At 34.5% G+C, this 16,310-nt stretch overlaps 1 long non-coding RNA gene across 1 annotated transcript; it reads left to right on the top strand.

Moving 5' to 3' along the window:
* Positions 1-400: 400 nt before the first annotated feature.
* Positions 401-1,431, top strand: LOC122757175. The gene is made up of 2 exons (XR_006357101.1): positions 401-727; positions 1,040-1,431. It is a non-coding gene; the product is annotated as an uncharacterized LOC122757175 (long non-coding RNA).
* The last annotated feature ends 14,879 nt before the right edge of the window (positions 1,432-16,310 follow it).

Below are 16,310 nucleotides of genomic sequence, written 5' to 3'. Positions count from 1 at the left end.
TCTACATAGGAAAAGTAAATAAATAAATTATCGATAATTATCGAAAGTTAGCAACTACGATAATTTATCATGCCAACTGCCACGCCTACTGCTGTCTGTTACATACTTTGACACGAGGGGAAGTATACCTTATTAACAAGATTGAATTCATTATGGGTAAATGAGTAAAAATTTAAGGGATATCAACATCTTGGGTTTGCTTTGCATCGCCTTTCGTTCCTGGGCAAATGACGCAAATATCTTGAGCATTCAAATGCTTAATTAATTAAGTAAGACAATAAACGAAATACGTAACTCAATTGGCGCTAGACCTCTGCTGAGCCTTTACCCACTCAACACAGAGTAATAATAATAAGGATCAATACTAAACTGCTGGTGCTACCAACCTGCGCCTGGTAGATTCATTCAGTTCATTTAGCAGGGCATTGACAAGTCTGTCAAATTGCTGTCCGTTTCAATGATTCCTACTTCACACTTGATGACCAATAGCCAAGCCCTTAACAGAGTCAATTGATGTAGACAATTGAAAATATCTACAATAAATCAATATACGTATATATATTTTGAGTGTCTGGCCATGTTTTCATGTGTACAAACAGTACAGATAAATGACAATCAGATTTAGCTTCTATTTCGGCAGCAAGCCATGCAATTTAGCTCAAATGAAATTCAACTGCTCGACCGCAAACAGCAAGCGCAAGAAAATCCAAATACAGAAATGCAACGAGTAAGTTACACTGACCAACAGGACCTAGTAAACACAGTCACTCTCAGTGTTAGCTCTGTTATTAGAGTTTTATCTTCTTTTAAAATGTTCTATCTAAATATGAAACATTTAAAAAAAATCTCGATTGCTATCGAATTAGTTAGGTTTACTTGGTTAGCTTTTTGGATTTTAGCCAAGACCTTACATTTTAGTTACCGTTTATTTATAAAGAATATTATTTTATTTAATTAAATTATTTTTATTTTTATTAAATTATTACTTTCGATTTAAAGCTATCATAATTTTACAAGTTTTATCGTTTTCTGTTTTCAGATCATAAAAGAATACCTTCAACAAACTCTTGGTGATCTGTGGAATTATTTTTGCATTTTATGCCTTCCATTGCATTGAGAAACATTAGCTCGAGCTGGACTCATTTGAATCAATTCTTTAGTGCTTTTCCCTATGCTCACACACATTCACAGACACACATACACTCGCATACACACACACATACAGAGCCATTCGAACCACTTCATAATCAAAAGCACTCCAGTTTCAAATATCTTAATTTCGGCAATTGGCATTCCACATCAAGAGGAACTCACACATAATCTATTTGACAACTATCGACTGGCTAAATAAGTTATTGTATAAACAAAGAGAACTATATTTATATATATATATACATATATAGATGGATTTATTAAATGGGAAAATGCCAATCGTGTGTGGAATATAGATAGATTATTAGGATTATTATGTCTAACTACTTAATAATAATAATAATAATAATAATAATACTCTAAACTATATTTAAGGTAAAAACATATTCAGTAAGATTTTCTTTGAAAAGTTTATGTAAATGAAAATCTAAATAAATAAATAAATTAAATATATATATATTTCGTTATGGAAACTAAATATATAAATTTATATTAACTTAATTACTTTCATACAAAAACAAAATAGTTTTCATTGTTTATGTAATGGATAAAACTTTAAAATTTCTTAAATTGCTCTACAAGTCTTAAATAAAATAACATACATATATAATTTTGAAAGTTACAGTTATGTATATATTAAAAAAAAAAAAAAAAAAAAAATATATATATATATATATATATATATATATATATATATATATATATATATATATATTTGTATTTATTTAATCAATTTAAAAGATTGTTGGGTTTTTTTTTCCAAAAAAAATGAAGATAAAGTTTTATTTAAATGCTTCTTCGTCTATATATATATATATATATATATCTGTATATATTGAAAACGAATCTTGAAACTTGGGCATAGTTGTCATCATATTTGCTTGAATTTTCCTACAATATCTATGTTTGTTTGTTGGTGCAATGGCAGAGAGCTGTGCACCATCTAGAACAAGCTCTCAGCTCCTGGGCAGCTGGCTGTGCTCGTAGATACAAAAGTACACGTAATTGGGCTAATGGATATTTCGGTACTAACACAATTTTGCTAATAAAGTTCGCAAACACACACAGCAAAAGAGTGATACAGAGTGAGAGCAAGAGAGAAAGCGAGAGAGAGTGAGGGAGAAAGAGGGAGAGGGAACGGCATTCAGTTGGACAAGAGACCACGTCGATAGGGATAGGCCGAGCGTCGACAAGGACTAGGAAAACAAGTGCCTCACAGCAGCAACCGGTGCGAGTGGCCATAGCATCAGGTTGTCTGAACTTTTTGTTTAGTCTTCTGCAGCAGCTCTTCGCAAACTCTCGCAGCGGGCAGCACACATTTGCGTATAAGTGCGTCTCTATGTTTTTGTTGACAACTCCTTCCTCTGGTCACTGAAACACATATCCACACACACACACACACACGCCACCCCCAATGCATATCTGCACACACTCATCTACCACAGTCACAAAGTCTACACAGCCTTATATTGTGTTTGCCTGCTGAGAGCCGTAAACATTTTGTTTATATTAAACTACAGTCAGGCTGAAAAGTTTTCAAATTCACTTTTTCTATTTCTATAAGGAACTAAGCTTTAAACTAAAAATATTATAAATATTATGCAAAAATGAAATATAACAACTAAAGAAAACGAAAAAATATGGGAATAAAATAGTACAAAAAAATTGTTGAAAAGATATATAAAATAAAAATAGCAAATATTGAATTTAATAACAATCGTTTGGGGTCTTAATTGCATTTTTTCTTCAGTAGCTGATTGTTGAAAATACATATTATTTCTAAATTATTGTAACATACTGAATTGCTTACACAATTCAGATTTCTTCAACCCTATACGATCAATTAGCAAAAATAATTTTATATTTCTTAAAAAGAAAAATTTTCAATTTTAAATATAAATTATAAATAAAATGTATACTCAGTTAAAATAATAAAATAATAAATTTATTAAAATATAACAAATTTTATTACAAATATTAAAGCGTCGAGCAAACAAGAAACACAAATTGGTAAAAATAATTCATTTTTTAATATAGCTGAGAAAAAATAAAAATATTAATTTTCAATAAATAACTATAATGAAAAATATTTGTTATAATTAATTATATATTATGTTTTCATATTATCATTAATGAGTAGAATTGTAATCTATTATAGTTGGTCATTATGTATTGACTGTATTGATATAAACATTTTGCTTCGAGATCATATATTTTCTGTATTATTAGACGGTTTTATCAAATGTTTTTTAGTTTGTTTTGTGCTTTATATACATATATCTATAATTAATCTAATTCTAGTCAATAACTGATTTGTTGCTGTTCGATATTGCAACTTGTTGTTGGGTTCATTGGGACATATATGATTGCAGTTGGTACCCTATCTGGGAAACTGACGTGAACTTGTACTGGGTATTCACTGTCTAGCTGCGAGACTGTCGATATATGTCTGCAGCGGCTGTAGCAGCAGCTTCAGCAACAGTGGATGGTGCGTGAGCACTCTGCAAGTGTATGTGCGTGTGTGTGTGTGTGGTATGTGTGTGTGTACGGGTGGCGTTATGTGCAGCAGTCTATGCAAATTGCCAAACATTCCAATGAAGAACCCAAACACATACACACACACACACATACAGACAGAGGGAGAGAAAGAGAGAGAGTGTCCTGCACTTGTCTTGATTTGACTTGCCCCAAACAGAAGTCCAACCAAGCAGCTAAGCTCTGCCATCCACAGCCCGCAAGCCGCAGTTGGCTACGCTTTTGGCAGTAGTTAAACTCAATTATTATGCAAAGTCAACAATGTAGATTTGGGCAACCAAAAAAAGGCGCACGGTCTTTGATCCCGCCCCGTCCCAGCCGGCGCCTAGTGGCAGCTGCAAATATGATGCGTTTTGCGGCAAGAAATGCATTTAAATACATTTTGATTTGCAGTTAAAGAGAGAACATGAAACGTGCTCAAGCAACGAGTAGCCGGATTCCATGAACTGCTCTCCAGCTTACCGTTATCCAGAGCCATATAAACTCTATTTTCTTGACAGCATTCTTGGGATGCCTCTTGGCTGCTTTTCGGCACTGCAAATGACAAATCATTTTTGCTGTTCTATTGAAACTGTTTGAGTTTTAGTTGCCAACAACTTGCGAGCGCCTGGTGGCTCATTGTTGTCGTCAACATTTTGAGTGTCGGCTGTAGTCGCAATTGTTTTTACACTCGGACAAAACTGGGAGAGCATCGCTGGCCTTGCCAAATCCAATAATGGACTCAATGACTAATGAACTAATGCTTACAAATGCTAAATACAACAACAATAATTACCACAATAAATTGATTAATTGCTCGAAAGTATTTGGAAGATAATAATAATAATAATAATAATAATAAAAATGCGAACAATAATATTAAAAAAAAACATTAATAATGTTAATACTAAAAATCTATTTATATTTTGTTAGAATAAGTTATAATATGCGTATATGAATAACTTAAAAATTTTCTTTTAATAATTTCCATATAAACTGTAACTTTCATATTTAGAATATACTATAATATTATTATTATTATAATATTTTTGTTATTTTATTATCATATATAGACATACGGCCATGCAGGCTAGGCTTGGCGAAATTTCGACTTATCTCTTTGGGGTTGACATTGCTTTCCCAGATAGGTAAAGAGATAGGTATATACGAAATAGAACTGCCTGGATCGAGTGCCCTTGACGTGTATTGTGATTCGAGTCTCGTCGATTCTGGCTGGATAGTAATTCAGCGTCGTCAAGATGGATCTGTGGACTTCAATCGCCCAATGCGAGATTATCGCAAGGGCTTCGGCGAATTAAGTGGAGAATTCTTTCTTGGCCTTGACAAGCTGCATTTATTGACGAAGTCACGAAAACCCGAATTGTACATTTATATGAAGAGCTATGTAGGCGACTATGTAGGATATGTGCGATATAGTCACATCCTCATTGGAGGAGAGGAGGAAAATTTCAAACTAAAATCATTGGGAACATATTCTGGCAATGCAGGCGATGTAATGGGTTATAATATTAATATGGAATTCTCAACGTATGATGAAGATCGCGATAATAACGAACGTTTCAATTGTGCAACTAATTATCATTCCGGTTGGTGGTTTAACAATTGTGGTTTTATGTGAGTAAATTACATGTTGTAAATTGGCTAAAAGTTAATCATTAACTTATAATTCACAGCTATCTAAATAGAAGCTACGTAAGACAATATAAACCTACATACCGTTCTGATATTGGATGGCATACATGGACTTCGGAACCCATAAAATTTGAGCAAATGATGATCAGGCCAGTAGAGTTCCCAGTTCAATATAATTTCTAATACTATCTTTAATATTCAATATAATGTACGCAATTATTCAATAAACTTTTTTCATTTCGTGGTGGAACATTTAATTAATGAACTTACTATTTTTTTCTAAAAATTATTTGAAAATTCATTTTTGTGTAGAGTATCTCTGCGTATGTATATAGCCATCAAATCGTGTATCTTGTATCTTCAACTTACATTTGTTGCTGCTGCCGCTGCGCTTCTCTTTGGCCGGCCTCTGTCTCTGTCTCTGTGTCTCTTGCTATCTCTGTCTGCCTGGCCTGTCGCACTTTGTGCTAACAATAAGTTTTTAAGTAGTTTGACATTTGAACTTGCATTCAGCATTTGGAGTGCAATAAAAATGCGCAGCTAGCTATGCGGAAATGAGAGATGCTGCAAAACAAATAAGCAAGCCGGGTGCAAGCCTTCGTTGGACTGCGAAATATTTCGCAATGCCACGCCCCACTACAAAAGTTGTGGTGGGGCAGGGGAAAGTGAGGCGGGCAGCCGAAAAAGACCAAAAAATTATAGAGACGAAGAGAGCAAAGTTTTTGTCAGCGAAAAATTGCGGCGCAGTTTATTGCAAAAGTTCATTACAGTGCAAATGTTGCTAGATTGTCACCAGAGCAGAGGCGTGCAAGGCGACTGCTGAAGAGGGCGTCTGGATGGGGAAGAGGGCAGGGGGATGGAAGATGCCTTCGTTGCTTTCGCAAGCTCAAGTCAGCTTTTTGTCTCTCGCCACTTGTTTAATTATAAAGTGCGAAAAATGCTTGCATACTTTTCGGCTGACACTGATGAAGCGCAGGTGAAGCCACGCCTCATGATACCCTCTGACCCGGTTAGGTGGGTGGTTACCCAAGCCCACTAGGAAAATGTCCGTACACTCGCCAACTGCTAGGTAGTTAATACTACTTCTATTCTTTTTTTTTTTTTTTTGTTATATTATTTATTTACTTCGAGTGCACAAGCAGGAGCAAAAGTTCGTAGTTTGTCTGGCAAACTAATTTGCATTTTCTCATCAACGCAGCCGCCTGCATAGCTAATAAGTGGAGGAGGATGGCAGGAAAGAGAGAGAAAGAGACAGAGAGCGTTGTTAAATAAAGAGCGCTGTGATTTTGCATAGTTAGCGAAGCATAGCTGAGCTGTGAAGCATTTAGCGCACACGTCAATCATACGACATGTGGTCCAGCCTGGACACAAACCATGGATCAAACTGTCCACTCGTCCTTCGACCCAGCCGGATTCATTCATTTATCATTAGACGTTAGCAAAATTGTTGCCTTGATAAATGAAGTGCTTAAAGGCCGTATTTTTTCGTAGATTCTCTTTTTTGGGTTTTTTATACCCTGCAACCATTCAAAATGCGAAATCAGGGCATAATGGTTTTGATGAAATGTATGTAATAGGCAGAAGGGGGCGTTGCAGAACCCACAAGGTATATATTCTTGATCAGGACAACGAGCAACGAGCAACGAGTCGATTTAGCCCTGTCCATCTGTCTATCTGTCCGTCTGTTCGTCCGTATGTCCGTATGCCTGAACGGCGATCGCTGAAAGTTTTATAAATATACCATCCGACGAGTCATATCAGCTTCTGTCATAAATTCGTAAGCAATGAGGATACATTTTTCCACACACTTTATATTATTCAGTGTTTGGCATTGATGTACCTGACACCGAGTCTTGTAGCATTCAGCGTTTGTCATGTAGCTGCCATAGCTCAAGTTTCAAGCAAATATTTCCACATGGATGTCGGTAAGTAGTTATCTAGGAGTTATCGAAATCGAGTGTTACTTATCGAAATTGATTGTTTGATAAACTGATGGCTTTGACATTGATGTACCTTACACCGAGTCTCGTAGCATTCAGCGTTTGTCATGCAGCTGCCTTCACTCTATATTTTGTCACATTCACTAGAAGAGTTGACCCACAGTTTCTAAGGCATTCATGGGGCTATGCTTTTTTTCTGAACGAGCAAATTATTATCAATATTTCCACAAGTTTTAGTATTGCACCTTCCATCGAGTGTCGTAGCATTTAGCTTTTGTCATGCAGCTGCCATAACGCAAGTTTGAAGCAAATATGATCAATATTTCCACATATTCCATAGATGTCGTAAATAGTTATCGATCTCGATAAATAGTTATAGGAATCGATAAATAGTTATTGAAATTGATTGGTTGATAAACTGATGGCTTCGACATCGATGTACCTTACATCGAGTCTCGTAGCATTCAGCTTTTGTCATGCAGCTGCCTTCACTCTAGTTTTTGCCACATTCACTAGAAGAGTTGGCCTACAGTTTCAGAGGCATTCATTGGGCTATGCTTCTTTTCTAAACGAACAAATTATTTCAATGTTCTTGCATTTCAATGTTATAATGACAATCTGAAAGTTTCACGAAATTAGTCCCTTAGAAAACACACACTGCAGCCCATGCGTGTTTATGTCAGCGTGTGTGTGTTTCTTATGTGAGCAGAAAGACGCGAAGAACTATTGATATATTAGTTCCTCGTAGGGTTCAGGGGATTTCGTAGTCGAGCAGTCCCGACTAGAGCTTTCTTACTTGTTCTGTTATTATTTCCTTTTGTTTTATGGTCAAATTATGTAAATTTTCTTCCATTTCCCAAAATGTCAAGTGAAATTGCTTTGATAAAGCGCACAAAAAGGTGTGCTAAGCGTCATTGATTAATGTTCCACAAATGATTCGAAAAACCCAAAGCCAAATTGAAATGTTTTGCTAACTAAATTAATTCAACTATTTGGCATTTCTTTTCATGTGAAAGTCGAGGAGAGAAAATTCGAGCTTAAGGTATGATTGACTAATGAAAGGAAAATAATATATATGTATATTTATCTATATAATTGTTGGCCGAGATATATAACATTTGTCAGACCTAAAGAATTCACTAAACGAGTTGAAAGTACAAAGAAAACTGTTTTAATAAAATATGTGGAGTGCAGGCAAGACATATAAGTAAATACGGGAATTATGGATCTGCAAAAAAAAAAAAAAAAAAAAAAAAAAAGAAAAAGAAAAACAATACAGAGCAAGGAACTCGAGCATTTAAAATGGATCATCAGCTTTTGTTTTGGTTTTGATATATGAATGTATCAGACAGAAGAAGGCGTGTCTATGGTTGAAAAGGGAGACGAAAAGGATCGACGAAGCAACCAGCGCTAAAAGAGCTAGAGACTTGAACACGCGGATGAAATTTGCTTGCAAATATCGATAACGCTTCTCGTATATTCTGCGTATAGAAAATCTGGTATAAATTTGTATTTTTTTTTTTTTTTTTTTTTAAATTTTACCTACATTTACAGTTGCATGCAGTTTATACAATTTAGATTTTCGTTTTATTTTGGATACCACCTCTAAAAAAAAAAAAATATTTTAGATACGTATGGCTTTAGAAATGTACCCATATGAATATAATTATCCCCAATACGAAAATAATTTAGTAAATACGAGGCGAAGAGTTATTGGAATATCAGTTCTGCGAAGAGTTCGAGCAGTCGCCACTTTTAATTGTTTTATTCTTATTTGATATGCGAAACGTACCTGATGATTAAATAATAGTTGTAGATCTATAGGCAAATATCTCTCTAATAGGATATGACTCACTTAAAGTGAGAGTGAAGACTCCCCTCCCATTATTAAGTATGCCCCCGCAATGCTGCCACATTTCAGGCCCAAGCAACCATAAATTTCTTGGAAATGAATTGATTTGATTTTTTGATTTTCTTTTAATTACCCAACTCAGATTTATAAAGTCATAATCTGTTGAAGGTTGGACAATGGTAAGGGAAAACTTTTCCCTTAAGTGTATTTAAGGCTAATTAAATTTGATAAAAACAAGAGACGTCCCAAAAATCATCATTCGCTGGCCATAAGTCAGGCGGACTAATTGTATTGGAGAAAATCCAATTGGATGATTTCATTTTGGACCGTTGCGAGTTTCTCTTGGCCATGGCTTTGTTATTGTTTAATTTTTTGCGCTATGCGCTCGATTGGGTAGCCCAAGGGCGCCCAGCAGGGGGTGTGGCTCTATTTCAGGTGGCTTGGCAATCAAAAATGCTGGGGCCAACACAACACTTTAGGGCAAGTTAATGGAAAAGGCCGGGCAGCAGCCATGTAACAAGTGTAACAATGAAGTGCCAGCACTGCGGGGCAAACAGAGACGGAGAGAGACGGAGAGAGTGGGGGAGATTGCGGGAGAGAGTAAAGGGCCTAGGGTGAGAGAAAGAGAGAGAGAGAGAGAGAGAGAGAAAGAGCCCAAAACATTGGCATAAGTACCGCTGCAGGCGTCGACAAGTGGGCGTGCTACGTGAGCATGGTCGTTGGGCGTTCACTGACAATCACACACACACACACACCTACATACAGTGCCGCAGGCTTGAGGATTCACACGCTGTTTATATTTGCATACATTTAACCTGAGGCTAGGCTCAGCCTGCTTCTGCTCATTGTTGTTGTTGTTGTTGTTGTTTGTTTTTACAAGTTGTTTCGTTTATGTGCATTGCACATTTAGCTAGATACACATACAGTTACATAAGCACACACACATATAAATATATATCATTAATTTTTTCTCATCTCATCTGTTTTTGCCTCTGGAATATTTGAACATTTTGTGGTTAATTAAAATTTGCAAGAAGTTGTCTAGCCCAGCGTGTGGGCGTGGCAGCTGGCTCTAGAATATATTTAACCGCAAAACTCCAGCTACATTTATGGCTAAGCTGGGCAATTCACGATTTTGTAGGCTAGTGCCTAAATACTGTTGCGGCTGCCAGCCAGGGCAAACACTGCGTACACGTAATATTCATGCAGTTCGATGGGCTTTTTAGCAATAGACGAACACTAAATACCCTACACAAAAATATTAAGGCCACAATTCAATTTGTCAATTTATTTTAATCAAGATAGATATGTGTACAAAATAAATAATAATAATTAAAAAAAAAAAAAAAAAATTGAAGACAAACAAAAAAGAAGCCATTGAAAAATTTGCATTACATTTCTGAAACACGTTACTTAATATTATATATTTTATACTGATTTATTATACTCATCCACCAAGGTGAAATGAGCACGTTGGTTTTGTATCTACTGTCCGTCCGTTTAATCGTCTGTCCGTCAATCCGTCTATCTCAATATCCGTATGAACGCAAACGAAAAAAGCTGTATTATATATTTCCGATCCGCCCACTAAGGGCGTGGCAAATCGGAAAACGCTCAACTCAACCCACTTTCCGCTTCCAATGATTGCAGGGTATTACAAACAATTGTGGTAACAACAATAACAATTTGGCATGGCCTACGAATACATATGTACATATATACATAGACATACATATATGTATATGTATGTATATAGTTTGATTTGTAATTCCTGGAATGAACTCTATACGGCTCCAGTTGATTTCAATCAGTTGCATAGCTGGCACACACACATATGCATACGCACGCAGGATGACGAGGACATTTATCAATGTTGCGACAGGATATCAAGGATTCGAGTTTGAGTTCTCATTTTCATTTCACATTTCTCATCGTTTGAATGGAGGAAAAAGGAAAAAACTCTGGAATTTATTTCCTTTTTTTTTTTTTTTTTTTTATCAATTTTTCCGTCTTTATTTTTATTTAATATATATATATATATATATATATATATATATATATATATATATATATATATATATATATATATATATATATATATATATTTTTTTTTTTTTTTACCAAAGAAAATGTTTACACAGTCAATTGAATTTTACTGTGCCTTTTATTTGATGAATTATTAATGAATGACTGCAAAGACAAACAGATAAATATGTATGTATGCATATGTCCATATACACATATATCTGCATTGATATATGAGGCCTAACCGCAAACGATTTTAAGATTTTGTGGCATTTGATATTTTCAGCCAGCAAGAAAGAGACAAAGGGGAGGGCGAAAGAGATGAAGAGCACAAGTTGAATCGATAAAAGTCGATTATCGAGGCAGTTTCATGGGCAAGCTGGCAATTAGTGTTATGAAAACCCAATTTGAAATTGAGACCAACTGCTCGTAAATAATTAATGGTCGATGCGGTGGCAATTGAATTGGCTATAAGTACAACTGCCAGATGATTAGCTTGTTTCATTCATTCCAGTTCACCGTTGCGCTCGGCCATGTATTCGGTTGAGTGTCTGAACTGGGCACAGTGCCTGCCAAAGGCAATCGCCGCCAATCAACTAATCTCCAAACAACTCAGATCTCTGCTCCTCTTCATCTGCGACGATGTGCGACTGATGCAATTACTGTGGAAATGGCTGATCTACAAATGTGAGAACCAGCAATTCAATTAGATATGCATTATTTTATAACATAATAATACATAGAATATGTATTAAATAAAAATATATTTAATATCTTAAATAATACATTTAATTTTTAAAGTGAAAGTTCAAAAACAGAAACAAAATATAAAATTGTGTTAAATGAATTCACAGAAATGAGAAACTCAATCAATTATTTTTCAATTGATTTCAAGCTTAAAAGTTTTACTATTTAATTAGAACTTCATAAACGAACAACAATATTAAAAATCAGTTGTAAATTCTTAAAAAGTTTATTTTAAATTTCTTATAATTTTAGTTAACTAAAATTTTATAAATTAGAAAAAAGCAATTTTTTTATTTATTAAAAGTAAAAATAAATTATATATTATCTATCTAATATATTTTTAATTTAATTCGCACAATTTCTTATTAAAAAAAGAAAATAATAATAATAATACTTTAAACTCAACTCAATCTCAGTTTGAGCTAAAATGCAATTTTGTAAGCGCTGCAGGTAACTAACTCAAAGAGTAGCTTGCTTAACTACTTGATATAACTACTCATTACGTCTATAAGCTACCACTCAATTTATTTAACTCAAGAGAAATTAACATATCAAGTACAAATAACTCAGTGAAGCTCTTAGCTCAATAGTTTTTTACCGTTTTGAATGAGCATATCCTATTTGCAATTAAGCAACTCAAAGAGCATTTGAAAAGGCAACGCAAGCAAACTTGACTCAAGAGTAAGTTTATCTGTTTTCCACAAATAAATCACTCGGCAGTTAGGCTCAAAGCGATTTCTGGAGCTGGCCAAATATTAACAATTAAACTCTGAGTAGTTGTAAAAAAAAATAAATAAAATTCATTTCATCTTAACACAACCATAATTACTATACAAAAAAAAAAAAAAAAAAAAAAAAAAAGCACATCCAACAGCTGTAGAAAACTGAATTTTTGTATTGTATATAAATATTTCTTAAAAACATATCGGAATGTATGTATAAAAAACAGCTGCCAAAAATTTTGTTTTTAATATTTTAAATCAACAATTCAATATTTTAAAACTATAAGGATATATAATTGTGTAAATATAATATAATATAATACAGCCAATTTAAAAAGTCTCAGTCAAATTATATTTATATTATATATGGCAAAATAGTAGCTCTACTCGCTAGAGATTATTCAAGCACCTTTCCACTCCCAACCACACTCAAGAGTTAAAAATAACAGCGCTTTGAGCATATTCTTACTACCCTTATTTACTGCTCAATAGCATCTTTTACTCAAATACAGTCAGCCCGATTTCAGAGCGCTCAGAGCATGATTTCAACAAAGTACTCACTCATTCAGCCACTCTCTGTCGTACTCATTCTGTCACTCTCTTTCTACGGTCCATCGCCATAGTATATTCACCACTTAAGAGCATGCACTGACATCGCATACACTCTCGCTCCATTCGTGCTTGAGCTCACTCAAAGAGCGAAAGCTCTTTACGAAACGGCGAAGCCGAAGATGCAGCTGGCCGAATGCGCAGCGAAGACTGCAATCGTTTCATATGAGCTGCAAATGTTTTTGGCACATTTAGTACATGAACGGCAGCACACATGACCAAGGTGTGTTTCATGTCTAGGTGTGTGGCTGTGTGTGTGTATGTGTGCGAAATTTTATTTATTTAACGAGTCTTTTTTGGTATATTTGTTGTTGTTTTGGTTTACAAAGCTTGCAGTTTTTTACAGTATTTCTGTAGTTTTTTCTTGTATTTTTATTTTTTTTTTTACTTTTTTTTTCGTGGGTTTTTTCACTTTTTGTTTGCAGAGTTTTTACTTTTTATGGCGCTGCATTTGATAGATTGAATTTTACCGAAATTGAAAGATAAGACACTACCTGTGCGTATCTATGTATCTGTGTGTATGTGTGTGTGTATACTTTTGTAGCTGCGTGCGATGGAGCTTATCGCTGCTCGGCGCTGGCTGCTGTTCAGACATGTTAATTTCGACTTAATGCTGTTTAAGTAAAGCCCCAATATTTGCGCCTAATACGCATACATGTGTAATGAACGTAGGCGCTTATGCACACACACACATACACACACAGAGAGAGAGACGGACAGACAGACAGACATGGCAATATGAGTGACTTACATGTGTAAGTCGGTAACACGACGAAAACAGATGCTATCTTGCATACATTTAGGCGCACAAGCAAAACAGCATTGGGACTTGGACTTGAACTGCGGCTGTACAAGCGTTTCAACTAATATACGTATGTGTGTGTGCGTTTGTGTGTCTCCTTGGGTGCTTCCACTAAGGCGTCAGTCACGTGCAGAAGCCGTGCGCGACAGAGACAGGTAATGGGAGAGTAAGCGAATATGCAGCGATAAGCAAACATTATCCATCAAAAACACACCTATGTAACGGTAAGCACACACACAACACACACACACCTGTATATCTGTGTGCATTCACTGCATTGAACATTGACATATTTGTCGATTTTCAAATTTATGTCAGACCTCGAGATCTCAGAGCACTTTTCTCTCGGCCATTTCTCCATTGACTTTGATACGATCCCAATAGTAACAAAACGATTCTAATTGATATTTTACTAAATTATATACATATAAGGTAAATTAAGTCAGTAATCACTTAGTCATTTGACGAATAATTTGAATTTTTCAAAAGAATTTTTGAAATTTTATTTATAGTTAAAATTTACATAGCAATAGAGGAATCTTGAAATATGTATTAATATATTTGTCATTATTAAAAAAAAATTATAATAAATAAATAATGTTTAATAAAATAAACTTTCAAACTTCACATTTTTTTTTTTTTTAATATTTACACAATAGTAAAATTTATTTAAATGATTATAGATATATTTCGAAAAAAAAAAATCATTTAATTTAATATTAATTCGCATTAACAACTATTTTTTATCATTTTATTTATTTAAGTTCATATAATTTCAAGCAAATGTTGATTTTATTTTTTTTTGCAACTACAAATTAAGTCTTTACATTTTAAATTTAATCATTTTTTGTAATCGATAGTAAAAATGAAAAAAGTGACAACCCAAACTGGAATTTATGAACTTTTGTGGCTGCATTTAAATGTTATGTGCTACGCTATACACATATATATATATATGTAGACTCAAACGCAGAGCAGAGCGTTGCATTAAATATTCAATTACATTCTCAATGCTTAAGGTTTCTGGGGCCGCTGCAAACAAACTCGAGCACAAAAACACATATAACCATATATATAAATATGTATATAAATATATTGCGATATATGTATGTATATCTATAAATACACATGTATACAAATATATATTTATGGATGCTGATGCAGATGTATATACCTATAAATAGGATCGATGCTGTGGGCTAGTGAGGCCGGCTTCATTAAAAATCCTGTCAATACCTATTAAAATCAAAAATCAAATCAATTTTGTGCTATAATTACAAAAATGTCTGCTGCTGCCGTCGGTTGTAAAGTGCTCAACGAAATGCACACATACACACACACACATGTATGAATATTAACCAACACCCACACACACAGCCATACACACAGCTAGCCAACTCTGTGCTGAGTGGTGGAGCAGAGCACAAACAAATGTCAATTAAAAAGTAAAAATTGCTGGAAAATGCCGCACGACCTGACTAAAACAAAAGGCCAACTGAGCTCAGTCGGGTTGGCAGCAGATGCAGTACGAGCAGCATGGCAGGAGGCAGGCAGCCACAGGAGGTGAACGTGGAATAGCGGACGAACAGGCAGGGCCAGAGCGTTCGCAGGAGTTTAGGCTAGTTTTAGACACACCCTCACATACGCAGAGAGAGAGAAAACGTTTTGAACAAAAAGACAAAAATATCCGATTTACAGTTGTCTTTAGTTGAGCTCGTAAATTGAATCAAGTGGCTGGCAAAAGATAGGAGATACGAGTTATGATATAGTATGAGATGAGATGTAGGATAATATTAGATAAAAATTAAAATAAATAAAATTTGGCATATAAGGAAAGATAATGATAAAAGCTGAGAAAATATGAATACGAGATAACAGACCAGACATCAGATATTACAGAGAAGAAAGAGAAGACAACACATAAGAATATGTGAGATGTTTACAGATTAAAATAAAATGAAAGATAAGATTTACGAAATACTAGAAATAAAATTGGCCAAATATGAGATAGGAGATAATACCTAATAGATAATATAAAATATCATAGGTAAAAGATAAGGGATGAGATATGTAATATATGAGATATGATAGCAGATAAAAGATAAATTTAATGGACGAAGGAGAGAAAGCAAGAAAAGATAAAATAGATAACAGATATGGGATAAGAAACTAGAAATTCCATATTAAAGATCAGTTATGAAATGAAGGATTAAATATCAGAAATAAAAGATAAAACATGCTTGATGAGATACAAGAGATAAGAGAGAATAAATAATAGATAATAGAAATGTATG

Source organism: Drosophila mojavensis, unplaced genomic scaffold (assembly GCF_018153725.1).
Source record: "Drosophila mojavensis isolate 15081-1352.22 unplaced genomic scaffold, ASM1815372v1 contig_36, whole genome shotgun sequence".
Lineage (NCBI taxonomy): Eukaryota > Metazoa > Arthropoda > Insecta > Diptera > Drosophilidae > Drosophila > Drosophila mojavensis.
Note: the sequence above shows the minus strand (reverse complement) of the source record. Positions and strands in the feature narration are given on the sequence as shown.